We start from the raw sequence: 17,932 nt of genomic DNA, 5'->3' as shown, positions 1-17,932 counted from the left end.
CTTAACATCCATCCGCTGAATTTTCCATCCTAAAAAAGTAATAATAGAAAGTATTAATTGAAGATAATTCATCTTTGCAATAGGCGAAAAGGTTTCAATGTGGTCAATGTCTTTTTATGAGAAGTATTTTGTGATAAAATGAGCCTGATGGTGCTCAAAAATACCTTCATAAGCTCAAAAATACCTTCATAAGTGAACTTGGTATTATATACCCATCGAAACTTTATAATGTTCTTCCCTTGTGGTCGAGGAACTGCGTCCCAAGTGTGATTTTTAGAAGGGAGTCAATCTCAATTTTCATATCCTCTTTGAATCTAGGTTTCCTTTGTGCATATGCATATGATTCTTGATCATAAGTTTTATGAACATGAGCCATCAACACAAGAATGGCATGCTACTTGTAACTACAATTTAGTCTAACCATCGAAAAATCACTAACATCTACTCCAACAACTTCAATGGTTTTATCAGCCCACCGAGGTAAACATGGTGTCAGGGAATGGATACGAAATTCAAAACTTTTGAACAAAATAGGTTAAAATTTCAATCGGAGATGACCAATGTTCATTCGAGTCAAGAACAACGATCGACAAAGTGGTTGAGAGAATAAAAAGGCATATAATCAAGTCAATGTCCCTAACAATATCAAAAGGATCACTTTCAATTGTAGGAATTTACAAGGTAAGTTCCTCAGAAAGAACACCAAAAGGACACCGCTCACAACCAGATCTCAAATCAATACACCAGTATTTTTGACGTGGTTAAAACCCTCAAAGTGCAAGGAGGGAAACAGTCCACGGCCTGTCCCAACGTGGGTACTACAGGCAATTTATTAATCAAAGAATGAAAATTTACATAAGCTTCTCTCATGCACGGATTACCCGAACAATGACCCTCCATGCGCTTTAAATAGAACTCATGGACCAATCGGGTGTCAAGCCACGGATCAAGTGTCGGTAATACCGAGGTGAGAGTGAACCGTCGGATCACTACATATCGTGACCGTCAGATTGTAAGTTACAAAATGTACAACGGTAAAGAAACACACTTTACCTAACTCTAACCTAACTCTATACTAGACCAAGTTGAACTTAACTATATCCTATGTGTCGGAATATCCTAACATCCCCCCTTAAGAACAACTTGGGATAGGATTGAAGGATTTACAAATATGACACAATAGGAGAAGGAAGGAGGCACTAGAGCCTATCCCCCCTTAGTGACAACTTCCTGAACTCCAAGCATATATCGAAGTTTAGTGAACTTCGCCTCTGTGAGAGCCTTTGTGAAGATGTCTGCAACCTGATCATCTGTTGGACAATATTGCACTTCAAGAACATGGTCATGAATGAGCTTTCTGATGAAGTGCATGTGTAGTTCAATGTGTTTGCTGCGCTGATGCTGGACTGGATCTTTGCATAGCTGAATGGCACTTTGATTATCACACCAAAGTGTGGTTGGATGCTGCTGCTCAAAGCCAAACTCTGATAGGATCTGACGAAGCCACAAGGCTTCCTTACTAGCTTCCACGGCACCACGATACTCTGCTTCTGCTGACGAAAGAGAAATGGCAGCCTGTTTCTTACAAGCCCATGTAATAGGTCCTGAACCAAGAGTGAAGACATAACCGGCAGTAGACTTCCGATCATCAGGGTCACCAGCCCAATCAGAATCAGTGAAACCAACTAACAGAGGAGCTGCTTTGGCACTGTAATGAATCCCAAACTGTACTGTACCTCGAACATAACGAAGTATTCTTTTAGCTGCTTTCCAATGACTTTCACGGGGGTTTTGCATAAAACGAGCAACAAGGCCAACAGCAAAGGAAAGATCAGGACGAGTATGGGTTAAATACAAGAGTTTTCCGACAAGTTGACGGTATAAGGTAGCATCAACTTCAGGAGAAGTACAAGAGACTGAAAGTTTGACTCCAGACTGAAAGGGAGAAGGGGCTGGCTTACAGTCTTCCATGTGAAAATGACGAAGAATATCACAAGCATACTTGGACTGGGAAAGGAAAATACCCTCCTGGGATTGCAAGACTTGAAGACCGAGAAAATAGTGTAAGTGTCCTAAGTCTGTCATTTCAAATTTCTTTTTAAGGCTGGACTTCACATGGTTTATAAGGTTGGGATCACTACCAGTAAGAATAAGATCATCAACATAAAGAACAAGGATGATAAGAGAGTTGCCCACTTTCTTGGTGTAGACAGTATTGTCAGAATGACACCTAGAAAAGCCAGATTCTAAAAGAAAGCTATCCATTTTGGCATACCAAGCCCGAGGAGCTTGCTTGAGGCCATAAAGGGATTTCTTAAGTCGACAAACAAGGCTGGAGTCTGTTTGTATGAAGCCAATGGGTTGTTCCATATAGATTTCTTCCTGCAAGTCCCCATGCAAGAAGGCAGATTTAACATCCATCTGATGGACTTCCCATTTTAAAGAGGCAGCAAGGGAAAGAACAAGGCGGATAGAGTTCATTTTGGCAACAGGGGAGAAGGTTTCAGTGTAGTCAATGCCTTCAACCTGTGAAAAGCCCTTAGCAACGAGACGAGCTTTATGTTTATCAACTTTCCCATCTGGTCCATACTTGGTTCTGTAAACCCATTTACATCTAACAAGTTTGCGTCCCTTTGGTAGAGGAACAAGATCCCATGTATCATTTGTCATCAATGAATGATATTCTTCATTCATAGCTGCTTCCCAATGTGGATGGCCTGAAGCTTCTGCAAAAGTGTCAGGATCATGATTTACTGGAGCTTGAGCCAGTAAAGAAGAGGCTCTTTCAAACTGAGAACGTGTACGTCGCTGATCTGTAGGATCACCGGCAAGATCACCTGCTGCATCCCGAGTAGCACGGACCCATCTTGGAAGTTGAGGATCCTGAGAAGGTGGGGGAGGATTATCATCCTCGCTTTCATCATCTGAAGAAGAAATGTTTTCAAAAGTAGAAGAGATAGGAAGAGGTGGCACATCCGCCGGACTAGGCTCGCAGGCCGATTTATTTTCATCAAATTTTACATCTCTTCTAATGATAACATTTTTGGACTTAAATGGAATAAGTCTATAACCTTTTACATCTTCAGAATATCCAACAAAAGTACATTTCTCACTCTTAGGTTCTAAAGCTTTATGCTTTTCATCTGGAATATGGGCCCATGCTTCACTTCCAAACACACGAAAGTGACTTACATCTGGTTTAATGGAACTCCAAGCTTCTTCTGGAGTGATATTCTCTAGAACCTTAGTAGGAGTGCGATTGATTATATAATTTGCACAATTAATTGCTTCGGCCCAAAAACTAAGACTGAGTCCTTTAGATTGCAGCATACAATTAGCCATTTCCTTTAAGGTGCGATTTTTCCTTTCAGCTACACCATTTTGTTGTGGAGTGTATGGAACAGTATGTTGCATTTGAATTCCATTTTCGGTGCAAAAGTTGATGAATGTGTTTTTAACATATTCTCCACCATTATCAGTTCTTAGCTTAAGAATTTGATGTCCAGATTGTTTTTCAACAAAGGCTTTGAAGGCCAAAAAGGTGTTAAATACTTCGCTCTTGAGTTTTAAGAAGTATACCCAAGTGCGTCTGGAGAAATCATCAATGAAAGTTAAGAAGTACTTGCAGCCAGAGAATGAAGCAACAGGAAGAGGACCACATAAATCACTGTGCACAAGCTGTAAAGGGGCTGAGGCGTGCCAAGAGGCACGTTTGTCAAAACTGTCCCGATGATGTTTTCCGAGTACACATCCGGAACAAACACCATCTCTGCAAGATACCATAGGAAGACCTGTCACCATATTTTCTTTACATAGATGCTGAAGGGAGCGATAGTTTAAGTGACCAAATCGCTCATGCCAAAGTTTGCTCACTTCATCATTATGAGCAACAAATACTGAGGGAAGATTTGATGACCCAAAGTTGTGAAACTTATACAACCTTTTGGAATCATCAGCAAGACCAGTAGCTAGAATCTGTTTAGGATCTTTTAGATCCTTGATTACAACATCATGAGGTGAAAATTCAACAATTTTACCTTCACCTGAATGAGTTATCTGATAGACAGATAGAAGGTTGCAGGATAAGGTTGGAACACATAATACATCATTAAACTGACCATTGTCTAGATGAACAGTTCCAGTCCCTACAACATTAAGAGATCTATCATCACCAACATATATATTTTTGGTGTTACAATCATTTAAAGAAGAAAACATGGCTTGGTTTTTGGCCATGTGACAAGAGGCTCCAGAATCAATGAGCCACTCATGAGAATGAGAAGAAGAAGAAGATACATTTAATGCATAACCAGACTGAGATGATTGACAATGACATGCAGAAAGTGCCATTCCGGAAGTTGAAGTTGAAGTAGGCTCCACATGGATGTTATGTTTCTTCATTGCGGCTTCCAAGGCTTCCATCTTAAAGCATTTAGATTCTAAGTGGCCATCTCGATTACAAAAGTTACAATGTCTATCAGTCTTCTTCCATTTGTTTTTATTGGTCTTATCATTTTGCTGAAATGATCTTTCATTTTGAGGCTGAGATGGTTTAGGACCATTCTTTTGAGGATATGACTTCTTAGGATTCTTTGAATTTGGTTGCTGCTGGGCGGCTAACGCTTTCGTGGAAGAGTTTCCAAGATTAAGAAGACCAAGGTGTAAGAGTTTTTCTTGTTCTCTTATTAAGGAATCACAAAAGGAGTCAAAGGAAGGGGCCTTGTAGTCTTTTCCTTGACAAATGAAAGCTTCCCTTGTAGAATGGAAAGTGGAAACAAATACAGAGTAGGCTGGTCCCAACTTAGTAAGGATGGAATAAATAAGGTTACCATCTTCTTTCTTAACTTTAACACCTTCCAAGAGATATCTAAGGGTCTTGAATTTGGACAAGAAATCTTCAATGCAAGAAAAATTATTAGGATCCAAAGTAAGCAGCTCATTTTCAAGTTGATGGGCTCTAATTTCATTTTTAATCCCAAAAACTTTAGCGAGTTTTTCTAATGCTTCATGAGGAGTCTCAAGTTCTGCAATGTGGAATCTAAGATCAGGAGAAATAGACATCCCTATCAAACCACGTGCTTGATCTTGTCTATTTTCCCATTTTGCAGCCTTGTCTTCATCTTTTGGTTTCTTCTCTTGGTCTGTGGCTATTCTGAAGAGACCTTTACTTCTAAGTAAATCTTCCATGTAGGCTACCCATTGGAAGTAGTTAGTGCTGTCAAGAATGACTTGGCATGGACTTTCCATTTTTAAAAAAAACTGAAGCTGAAGATGCTGAAAGTAAGTGTTCCAATGGATAGATCTCGAAAAAATAGGCGGTTTTAAAAAAAACGGCTCTGAAAAAGGCTTCCGGATGAAGAAGTTATGGCTTTTTGAAAAAAAAATTGTTGACGTTGCCGGCAAAGTGCGCGAATGTGCGGGAATGAAAAAAATCCGCCCCCACAAAATGGAGACTTGAACCCAAGACCTCTACTCTCTTAAAATAGCTTTGAACCAATTGATCTATACAAAAAATTTGAGAGAGAGAGAGAGAGAGAGAGAGAGAGAGGGGGGGGGGCCTTGGTTTGCGTGCTTGCCTTGAGAAAGCTCTTTTTCCCTACAAAACACAAAACACAAAACCCAACACGAATATGCAAAGAAAAACGAACCTTGCGGCTCGAAGTTAGCTTTAGCCAAAAAACTAGAAATTTTTAAAAATAATCTCAAAGTTAGCTTTAGCCGAAAAACTAAATATTTTTCTCAATGTTTCTGATTTTCCGAGATCACACTAAGGTGCAGGGAAAAGAGCATACGCATGAGAAAAATCCTTCCTTTCTGTTTCTGATTTGCCCAGATCGCACAGAGTCGCAGGGCAAAGAGCATACGCAGAAATGAAAGGTATAGATCCGGTTAAAAAAAAAGGCTAAATAAACTGAGACCGAAATAAGCAGAGAGAAAATAACAGTAAACTGCAAAAAACACTGTATACCTCCCGATCTGAAAAATGACGCAGCTAGGGCTACCGGAAACCTTTTCGCGTGAAACGAAAGGGGTTCCTCACTGGAACAGATGCTCCGAACGCAACAGAGCAGTCCTCTCGGCCCGAAAGCAGTCAGAAACAGCAGATCTAGGAAACGACAGCCGCATGCAGTTCTACCGGCTTCAGATTTGGATCACCAACGGACGCGGCCCTCAAATAGCTCTGATACCATGTAGGAATTTACAGGGTAAGTTCCTCAGAAAGAACACCAAAAGGACACCGCTCACAACCAGATCTCAAATCAATACACCAGTATTTTTGACGTGGTTAAAACCCTCAAAGTGCAAGGAGGGAAACAGTCCACGGCCTATCCCAACGTGGGTACTACAGGCAATTTATTAATCAAAGAATGAAAATTTACATAAGCTTCTCTCATGCACGGATTACCCGAACAATGACCCTCCATGCGCTTTAAATAGAACTCATGGACCAATCGGGGGTCAAGCCACGGATCAAGTGTCGGTAATACCGAGGTGAGAGTGAACCGTCAGATCACTACATATCGTGACTGTCGGATTGTAAGTTACAAAATGTACAACGGTAAAGAAACACACTTTACCTAACTCTAACCTAACTCTATACTAGACCAAGTTGAACTTAACTATATCCTATGTGTCGGAATATCCTAACATCAATATCCTAAAAGAAGAATTGAAAAGCTTCATGCTGGAAGACTTCTCATGAAAAATGAAACTTTTATTGATAATGATTTGTTGTATGATAGATTCAAATAGTCGATAATATTTTAACTCTTGGGAATAACCCATCATGATGTAGACATGACTTTTTTCATCCAAATTCTTTCTTCCATCATTAGAAATATGCACCTAAGAGATGGATCCATAAATTATTAGCCGATTGAATAAGGGCTTCTTATCACATTATCATTCGAACAGAGTCACAAAAATGATGGCTATAGTCAAAACATGATTTAGAAGATAATTGTCACAATAAATAACTTTAGCCAAGATATTCAATAGTAATTCTTTGGATTATAAAATACATCAAACCATCTCAACTAAGGTTTGATTATTTCACTATGCAACTCCACTCTATTGGATCATATGAGGATGTGATCTCTACCAAGAGATACCCAATTGAGTAAGGTAATATTTAAATGGTTGATTCACATATTTCCCACCATTATCTAATCACAAGCATTTAATAATTTTTCCACAATGTGTTTCAACCAATGCCTAAAATTTCTTAAGTCTTTAGAGGACACATGACTCTTATTTTTCAAGAAGTAGACAAAGTAGACCCAAACAAATCTTGAAATTTCATCAATAAAGGTTAGAATATCAGGAACTGATCTCTACCAAGAGATACCCAATTGAGTAAGGTATTCTTTAAATGGTCGATTCACATATTTTCCACAAGGATTTAATAAGTTTTCCCCAATGTTTTTCAACCAATGCCTAAAATTTCATGAGTCTTTAGAGGACACGACTCTTATTTTTCAATATGTAGACAAAGTAGACCCAAAAAAATATTGAAAATTTATCAATAAAGGTTAGATTATACATTCCTCTTACCAATGAACGATTATTTATGCAACAAAGATAAATTTGAATTTGTTCTAGTGGTTTCTTCACATGCCATGCATTCCTAGCGTCAAAAGATGCTTGATGATGCTTTCCTAGCACACATACCTCACAGACTCCATCAAGTGGAAGAAAATATGCTAGGACATTAACCATATTATGTGTTGACATTGTCCTGATGCTTCAGAATTTCATATATCTAAGTCATTCATGCCACAATTGACTTTGATCATTGGTTTGTGCCACAAGAGAAATTAGTTCATACGTAGGTCATGATAGGCCATAGAACTTATATAGTGCTTCAGCCAAATTGAAAATTCCAATGGTGATGGATTCCTCTTCAAATGTTTAACAATAAACCAATGTGGCAAAATTTCAATAATCTTACTAGTGTGTATCAATTGAGAATCTAACAACATATTTGCACTGAGACTAGATTTCTCCATGTTGACAAGGGAAATCACCATGACAAGAAATGTTGAGAAAAAAATTGTTCTCCAAGTAGATATTTTATTCGACATCCTTAACTAAGGATGAAAACAAAGAAGCATCATTCAACATATGAGGAGTGCAACCAAAATTAATAACCTATTCATTCTACACAATGTGAACATGTGATGATTGAGTTTTGACTAAAAAGGTAATGTTGTTGACAAATTGTTTGGTCATTTTTAGGTAGCATGCTCTCAAGAATTTTAAATTTCTATGCCAAGTTGTATATCTTCTTGAAACATGTTTTCTCTGCATTCCTTTCCTTCCCAAAATAATGACATGTTTCCTTGTTTCAATTCTTCAGGGTTAATTTAGACCCATCACAGTTTACGTGAGCTTTTTGTTGGAGGCACTCAAGTCAATTTCTAATTTCCCTTTGTGTTTACTTTCCCTTACATTTGAGTATATGAGCCTAATTATTACTACCAATCTTTCTTTCATAAATAAACATTTACATGTCCTCGGTTAAAAAACCACATAAGGTATCAAAGGTGTAATCTTTACCATATTCTTTATATGATATATAGTTGGTGCAGAATGAGGAAGAGAACACATAATACGGTATCCTAAGATTCATCAAGACTAGTTTAATGGGCTACCAATATTTCTTCAAATAATTCTTCCCACAGTCACCCAAGATCAATTGAAATTTTTGAAATGAGCTAGATTATCCTCAATCCTTTCAAAGGAATAGGGATCAAGGGAGATCAATTATTTTTCTAACTTCCTTGATTTTCATCAAATTTGTCAAATAATGACCTCAACTTCTTCCAAACATTGTGGTGAAAATTAATCCCACAAGTACGTAAATATATTTCATAAGAAATATAGTTTGTAATAAACCCAATATCCTTTTCCTTCTTTCCATTTGAGATGAATTTCATCTTATCATCCTTCAGATTTGGAAAAATGGTCTTTGTGTACTATTATATCCCTTTTCTCTTCAAAGGGGTTTCAATATATAGTGCCTAGATCACATAATTTTTCCCATTCGAAATAATAGGATAAATCTTGGAATCCATCTTTAGATTTCTGATATATTTGATCTATCTCAAACTCATTTCCACTTAACAAATTGATCAACCCAAATTCAATCACATTAATATTCAACTCATCATGATTTGTGAATAGTAGGGAGAGTTCTAAACCATTATATTTTATACCATGTTAGGGAATGAGAGGAACTAAGAATAGGTAACATATTCTAAACATCAATTAAACAAAAGAGAAAATAACACTCCAAGATGATGGTTGGTGTCTAAATACATCATTATAGAATTTAATCATAGTACATTGTGATCAGAACATCATAATGCATAATGAACAGTATAATCACAATTACTTCATTTCCAAGTATATTATTTATTCAACCCATATGGTCCTTCATTTATAGATATCAAATATAAGAAGTTTCCTTGAATTATGGAGAATTTGGTCCACTAATGAGCATTGACCATTGTAACTGATTCCAATGAATATGCACTATCTCATCAACTTACTTCTTTTTGGCCAAGCAATTGTCCAAGTTGACCCAACATTTTATTTGATTCCTCTAACCACTTCATTAGTAGTTCCCCTAGTTGACCACTAGTCTAATTGTCTTCTAGTTGATTATTGTTGAGAAGGTTGCAAGATGGTTGTCATTGATGTCAAACTAGTTATTGATGTTAAGGGCCTACAAGATCAACGGAGTTGTTTGAGAGTTTGTGGATAATGTTACTGATGTGTTTTTGGTGTATGCATATTATTGAATACATGGTTTAAGAGCCTAGATTTGAAGGAATTTTGTCTGTAGAATATCAAGTCAAGTGGTCTTTCAAAGTGAATAGTTAGATATCCCTCTCAAATATATTTCCAATGGTGTATGGAAATCTGACAAACTCCCAAGGGATGGGAAGTTATCTTCATTTAAATGTTGCTAGGGTTCCTTGCTGCATCATTCCATAGTCTAACAAAAGGCACGAAACAACTTTTTTCCCATTATTTGACCTATATTTTTTCATCACATCATGGATGATTTGATGAGAGATTTTTTATGGAGATGTGGAATGGGGAGCCATGGTTGACATAACCAGTGAGATAGGAAACATTCCATTAACTTATATCCATTGCGTTGTGTTAGGTTAGGTCAAGCCTTGTGAAGTTTTCTAGTGTGATGGAACATTGGCACATTTAACAAGGGTGTGGAACAAATATATTCCTGTCACGATTGATAACAAAAATTTCATGTCCAAACCATGAAAATTGGTGAAAAACACAAGGCCCTGATCCTTTTTTCCATATCAAGATGAGGTAGTGGAAATGACAGGTGGAAATCCATGATTGGGTGATATGGATGATGTGACAGCTAGTTGGCAAGAGAACTCAACTAGTTAATGATATGGCATGATGTGGGAAGGATGTATGGCATGTTGATTTGGAATTTTAAGTGCCCAAGTGGCCCTTTGACGGGTGACATGTGACAGTTTGATGATGTTGTATGATATTTGGCAGGACACATCACCATGCCATGGAATGTTAGTAAAAAGGCTCACATAGGTGGATATTTGGAAACAACCATAGTTGATGGACTCCAAGAGATGAAGATATGTCTGTTAACAGATAAATAACTTCATGGAATGCCACAAAGGATGAGGGTGAATAATTTTTTGAATAACATAAGAAAGCAATGTAGAATGTGGTCCCTCGACATTCCTCCATACTTGTGAAAAAGTGGCTGACAACTGGCAATGACTCAACATAAAGACAACATGGCCTAGTAAGAAAGTGACATGTGGCAGATAGGTGGCAGTGGCATGGGAAGATAGATGATGTGGTTCCTCAATAATGTGACATGCAGCAGGTGGAAATAAACTTTTTGTGTAGCCAAGTGGGCCGAATATGGATGACACATGGCACCACTCAGAGACTGCCATGTGGCAGTGATGGATTTAGTGGGTGGCATGGCCAATGGCTTAGAATATCCTCAATATTCACACCAAGGCTCTATTTTTTAAAGGTTCAGTAGTGAAAAGTATCTAGGTCTCCAAGCTATTTGTACAAGCATTTTTGGTGGTAAGGCATATTTCTATCCCTTTAGGCACATAAATATGAGGCCCTGAAGGTTACGAAAGTTGAGGTTCTAAAACGTGGTGGAACCAAGCACCCTCTATGCTTAGGCAGTTGATCCTAAGTCTCAAGTCATATGCGACAAGAGATAAAGTTTAAGGGTGTAACACATTTCAAATTTTGTGTTCTGAACAACAAAATACAATTAGTGGAAGTTGAAAGAAAACAAATATTTTGGCTATGAGGACCACGATGAGTTGAAACATACCACCAAATTTAATGCTAAGAAATCAAGGGAAAAATTGTAGGAGTTAATTGTTGTTATTAAGAGAAGATCCTCATCGAGCCATGGAAGAATTAATTAAGTCTGTCTTTGGGCTGTGTGCACAAGTAAATGAAGTTCATCTTTGAGCCTTGTGAGATGTACTTAAGTTCTTCCTTGAGTTGTATGTGAATTAATCCAATTCCTATTTCAAGTTGTGTGTAATTGATTGAAGCAAAAGCAATTGTGTGTAGTTGGCATGTGTGTGCAAATATTTAGTAAGGGTGTGAATTGTTGTTGTGTGTAAGAGCGAGAGAATTTCATTTGAAGAAAAAGGTTGTTGTGATGCGTAATGTGAGTGAGAGGACTCAATTGAAGAGGAGAGAAACGATTGTGCTATGTGTGTGATACATAAAATATTGAAGACAGAGCAGTGATATTGTCCTAAGTAAGAATTAAAGAATAGTGCCAAATATCTCAGTCTGGAAATGTATGAAATATAGATCTTCTTGGATACAACAAGCTGGTTCCTGTACATATCTAAGGTTAGTGTCTCTATCAAGTTGTTTCTTATTGATATAAGGGGGTTGGGGCCTCCTGTGAGTAGGTGCTCATAAAAATTAATGTAATAAGAGTTGGTTCTTTTTATTTACAACATAATAAAAACAATCTTTTGTGGTTTTTCTCCAAAAGGGTTTCCATGTTAAATCATGGTTTACAAATTTCATGTGAATGTTGTATTCTTATTTCTTAATTGTGATTGATTGAATGATATGTTAAACAAGTGCAAAAATTTTAGAATATTGATTCATTCCCTCCCTTCCCCCCCCCTCCCCGCCCCCCCCTTCCCACCATTATCTAATCACAAGCATTTAATAATTTTACCACAATGTGTTTCAACCAATGCCTAAAATTTCTTAAGTCTTTAGAGGACACATGACTCTTATTTTTCAAGAAGTAGACAAAGTAGACCCAAACAAATCTTGAAATTTCATCAATAAAGGTTAGAATATCAGGAACTGATCTCTACCAAGAGATACCCAATTGAGTAAGGTATTCTTTAAATGGTCGATTCACATATTTTCCACAAGGATTTAATAAGTTTTCCCCAATGTTTTTCAACCAATGCCTAAAATTTCATGAGTCTTTAGAGGACACGACTCTTATTTTCAATATGTAGACAAAGTAGACCCAAAAAAATATTGAAAATTTATCAATAAAGGTTAGATTATACATTCCTCTTACCAATGAACGATTATTTATGCAACAAAGATAAATTTGAAATTGTTCTAGTGGTTTCTTCACATGCCATGCATTCCTAGCGTCAAAAGATGCTTGATGATGCTTTCCTAGCACACATACCTCACAGACTCCAACAAGTGGAAGAAAATATGCTAGGACATTAACCATATTATGTGTTGACATTGTCCTGATGCTTCAGAATTTCATATATCTAAGTCATTCATGCCACAATTGACTTTGATCATTGGTTTGTGCCACAAGAGAAATTAGTTCATACGTAGGTCATGATAGGCCATAGAACTTATATAGTGCTTCAGCCAAATTGAAAATTCCAATGGTGATGGATTCCTCTTCAAATGTTTAACAATAAACCAATGTGGAAAAATTTCAATAATCTTACTAGTGTGTATCAATTGAGAATCTAACAACATATTTGCACTGAGACTAGATTTCTCCATGTTGACAAGGGAAATCACCATGACAATAAATGTTGAGAAAAAAATTGTTCTCCAAGTAGATATTTTATTCAACATCCTTAACTAAGGAGGAAAACAAAGAAGCATCATTCAACATATGAGGAGTGCAACCAAAATTAATGACCTATTCATTCTACACAATGTGAACATGTGATGATTGAGTTTTGACTAAAAAGGTAAAGTTGTTGACAAATTGTGTGGTCATTTTTTAGCTAGCATGCTCTCAAGAATTTTAACTTTCTATGCCATGTTGTATATCTTCTTGAAACATGTTTTCTCCACATGCCTTTCCATCCCACAATAATGACATGTTTCCTTGTTTCAATTCTTGAGGGTTAATTTACACCCATCACAGTTTACGTGAGTTTTTTGTTGGAGGCACTCAAGTCAATTTCTAATTCCCCTTTGCATTTAATTTCCCTTACATTTGAGTAGATGAGCCTAATTCTTACTACCAATCTTTCTTTCATAAATAAACCTTTACATGTCCTCAGTTAAAAAACCGCATAAGGTATCAAAGGTGTAATCCTTACCGTATTCTTTGCATGATATCTACTTGGTGTAGAATGAGGAAGAGAACACATAATACAGTATCCTAAGATTCATCAAGACTGGTATAATGGGCTGCCAATCTTTCTTCAAATAATTATTCCCACAGTCACCCAACATCAATTGAAATTTTTTGAAACGAGCTAGATAATCCTCAATCCTTTCAAAGGAATAGGGATCAAGGGAGATCAATTATTTTTCTAAGTTCCTTGATTTTCATCAAATTTGTCAAATAATGACCTCAACTTCTTCCAAACATTGTGGTGAAAATTAATCCCACAAGTACGTAAATATATTTCATAAGAAATATAGTTTGTAATAAACCCAATATCCTTTTCCTTCTTTCCATTTGAGATGAATTTCATCTTATCATCCTTCAGATTTGGAAAAATGGTCTTTGTGTACTATTATATCCCTTTTCTCTTCAAAGGGGTTTCAATATATAGTGCCTAGATCACATAATTTTTCCCATTCGAAATAATAGGATAAATCTTGGAATCCATCTTTAGATTTCTAATATATTTGATCTATCTCAAACTCATTTCCACTTAACAAATTGATCAACCCAAATTCAATCACATTAATATTCAACTCATCATGATTTGTGAATAATAGGGAGAGTTCTAAACCATTATATTTTATACCATGTTAGGGAATGAGAGGAACTAAGAATAGGTAACATATTCTAAACATCAATTAAACAAAAGAGAAAATAACACTCCAAGATGATGGTTGGTGTCTAAATACATCATTATAGAATTTAATCATAGTACATTGTGATCAGAACATCATAATGCATAATGAACAGTATAATCACAATTACTTCATTTCCAAGTATATTATTTATTCAACCCATATGGTCCTTCATTTATAGATATCAAATATAAGAAATTTCCTTGAATTATGTAGAATTTGGTCCACTAATGAGCATTGACCATTGTAACTGATTCCAATGAATATGCACTATCTCATCAACTTACTTCTTTTTGGCCAAGCAATTGTCCAAGTTGACCCAACATTTTATTTGATTCCTCTAACCACTTCATTAGTAGTTCCCCTAGTTGACCACTAGTCTAATTGTCTTCTAGTTGATTATTGTTGAGCAGGTTGCAAGATGGTTGTCATTGATGTCAAACTAGTTATTGATGTTAAGGGCCTACAAGATCAACAGAGTTGTTTGAGAGTTTGTGGATAATGTTACTGATGTGTTTTTGGTGTATGCATATTATTGAATACATGGTTTAAGAGCCTAAATTTGAAGGAATTTTGTCTGTAGAATATCAAGTCAAGTGGTCTTTCAAAGTGAATAGTTAGATATCCCTCTCAAATATATTTCCAATGGTGTATGGAAATCTGACAAACTCCCAAGGGATGGGAAGTTATCTTCATTTAAATGTTGCTAGGGTTCCTTGCTGCATCATTCCATAGTCTAACAAAAGGCACGAAACAACTTTTTTCCCATTATTTGACCTATATTTTTCCATCACATCATGGATGATTTGATGAGAGATTTTTTATGGAGATGTGGAATGGGGAGCCATGGTTGACATAACCAGTGAGATAGGAAACATTCCATTAACTTATATCCATTGCGTTGTGTTAGGTTAGGTCAAGCCTTGTGAAGTTTTCTAGTGTGATGGAACATTGGCACATTTAACAAGGGTGTGGAACAAATATATTCCTGTCACGATTGATAACAAAAATTTCATGTCCAAACCATGAAAATTGGTGAAAAACACAAGACCCTGATCCTTTTTTCCATATCAAGATGAGGTAGTGGAAATGACAGGTGGAAATCCATGATTGGGTGATATGGATGATGTGACAGCTAGTTGGCAAGAGAACTCAACTAGTTGATGATATGGCATGATGTGGGAAGGATGTATGGCATGTTGATTTGGAATTTTAAGTGCCCAAGTGGCCCTTTGACGGGTGACATGTGACAGTTTGATGATGTTGTATGATATTTGGCAGGACACATCACCATGCCATGGAATGTTAGTAAAAAGGCTCACATAGGTGTATATTTGGAAACAACCATAGTTGATGGACTCCAAGAGATGAAGATATGTCTGTTAACAGATAAATAACTTCATGGAATGCCACAAAGGATGAGGGTGAATAATTTTTTGAATAACATAAGAAAGCAATGTAGAATGTGGTCCCTCGACATTCCTCCATACTTGTGAAAAAGTGGCTGACAACTGGCAATGACTCAACATAAAGACAACATGGCCTAGTAAGAAAGTGACATGTGGCAGATAGGTGGCAGTGGCATGGGAAGATAGATGATGTGGTTCCTCAATAATGTGACATGCAGCAGGTGGAAATAAACTTTTTGTGTAGCCAAGTGGGCCGAATATGGATGACACATGGCACCACTCAGAGACTGCCATGTGGCAGTGATGGATTTAGTGGGTGGCATGGCCAATGGCTTAGAATATCCTCAATATTCACACCAAGGCTCTATTTTTTAAAGGTTCAGTAGTGAAAAGTATCTAGGTCTCCAAGCTATTTGTACAAGCATTTTTGGTGGTAAGGCATATTTCTATCCCTTTAGGCACATAAATATGAGGCCCTGAAGGTTACGAAAGTTGAGGTTCTAAAACGTGGTGGAACCAAGCACCCTCTATGCTTAGGCAGTTGATCCTAAGTCTCAAGTCATATGCGACAAGAGATAAAGTTTAAGGGTGTAACACATTTCAAATTTTGTGTTCTGAACAACAAAATACAATTAGTGGAAGTTGAAAGAAAACAAATATTTTGGCTATGAGGACCACGATGAGTTGAAACATCCCACCAAATTTAATGCTAAGAAATCAAGGGAAAAATTGTAGGAGTTAATTGTTGTTATTAAGAGAAGATCCTCATCGAGCCATGGAAGAATTAATTAAGTCTGTCTTTGGGCTGTGTGCACAAGTAAATGAAGTTCATCTTTGAGCCTTGTGAGATGTACTTAAGTTCTTCCTTGAGTTGTATGTGAATTAATCCAGTTCCTATTTCAAGTTGTGTGTAATTGATTGAAGCAAAAGCAATTGTGTGTAGTTGGCATGTGTGTGCAAATATTTAGTAAGGGTGTGAATTGTTGTTGTGTGTAAGAGGGAGAGAATTTCATTTGAAGAAAAAGGTTGTTGTGATGCGTAATGTGAGTGAGAGGACTCAATTGAAGAGGAGAGAAACGATTGTGCTATGTGTGTGATACATAAAATATTGAAGACAGAGCAGTAATATTGTCCTAAGTAAGAATTAAAGAATAGTGCCAAATATCTCAGTCTGGAAATGTATGAAATATAGATCTTCTTGGATACAACAAGCTGGTTCCTATACATATATAAGGTTAGTGTCTCTATCAAGTTGTTTCTTATTGATATAAGGGGGTTGGGGCCTCCTGTGAGTAGGTGCTCATAAAAATTAATGTAATAAGAGTTGGTGCTTTTTATTTACAACATAATAAAAACAATCTTTTGTGGTTTTTCTCCAAAAGGGTTTCCATGTTAAATCATGGTTTACAAATTTCATGTGAATGTTGTATTCTTATTTCTTAATTGTGATTGATTGAATGATATGTTAAACAAGTGCAAAAATTTTAGAATATTGATTCATTCCCTCCCTTCCCCCCCCCCTCAACCCCCCCCCGCCCCCCACCTTGCCCCTCTTAGTATTCCTTGATTCCCAACAATTAGTATCAAAGTGGGTTCCTTCAAGAAAAATTTAACCAGTGATTATAGCTTTATAGGGAATCATGGCAAGTTAGTAAAATCAAGATGCTTACTCAAGTATAGTACCATGTTGTTTATGGAACCAATTATGTGTTCTGGAGAGTTAGAATGGAAGCTTATATCAGGTCTCTTGGTGTTAATGTCTAGGTATTTTTAGAAGTTAGATACATAGTTCTAACAAAGTCCTCCAACAGACCCTGATGAAAGAAGATGATATTCAAATAATGCAAAGGTTAGGAACAAAATCCTATTTCATCTTAACCAATGTGTGTTGGTTAAGGTGATGCATCACAAATTTTCTAAGGAATTTTGGGAAAAAAAACATGAATAGCTATGAAGGATATGAGAATGTAAGTAAATCCAAACTTTAGAGTTATATAATGATATTTGAAAGTTTGAAAATAAAAATGGATGAAAACATTGTTGAATACTTTCTTACAGTTAACAAAACTGCTAATATTATTAGAGGACTGAATGAGAAACTTTAAGATGAAGCAGTTGTCTAAAAAGTATTAAAAATCCTTCCAATGAGATTTAATGTTACGACCTCGGCTATAGAAGAGATCCTAGACTTGCAAGCT

Source organism: Pinus tabuliformis, chromosome 2_2, assembly GCF_031772625.1.
Source record: "Pinus tabuliformis cultivar Carrire ecotype Pingquan chromosome 2_2, CPIR1, whole genome shotgun sequence".
In the NCBI taxonomy this organism is placed as follows: Eukaryota; Viridiplantae; Streptophyta; class Pinopsida; order Pinales; family Pinaceae; genus Pinus; species Pinus tabuliformis.
The sequence above is the reverse complement of the archived record's forward strand: the minus strand, read 5'-3'. Positions refer to the sequence as shown.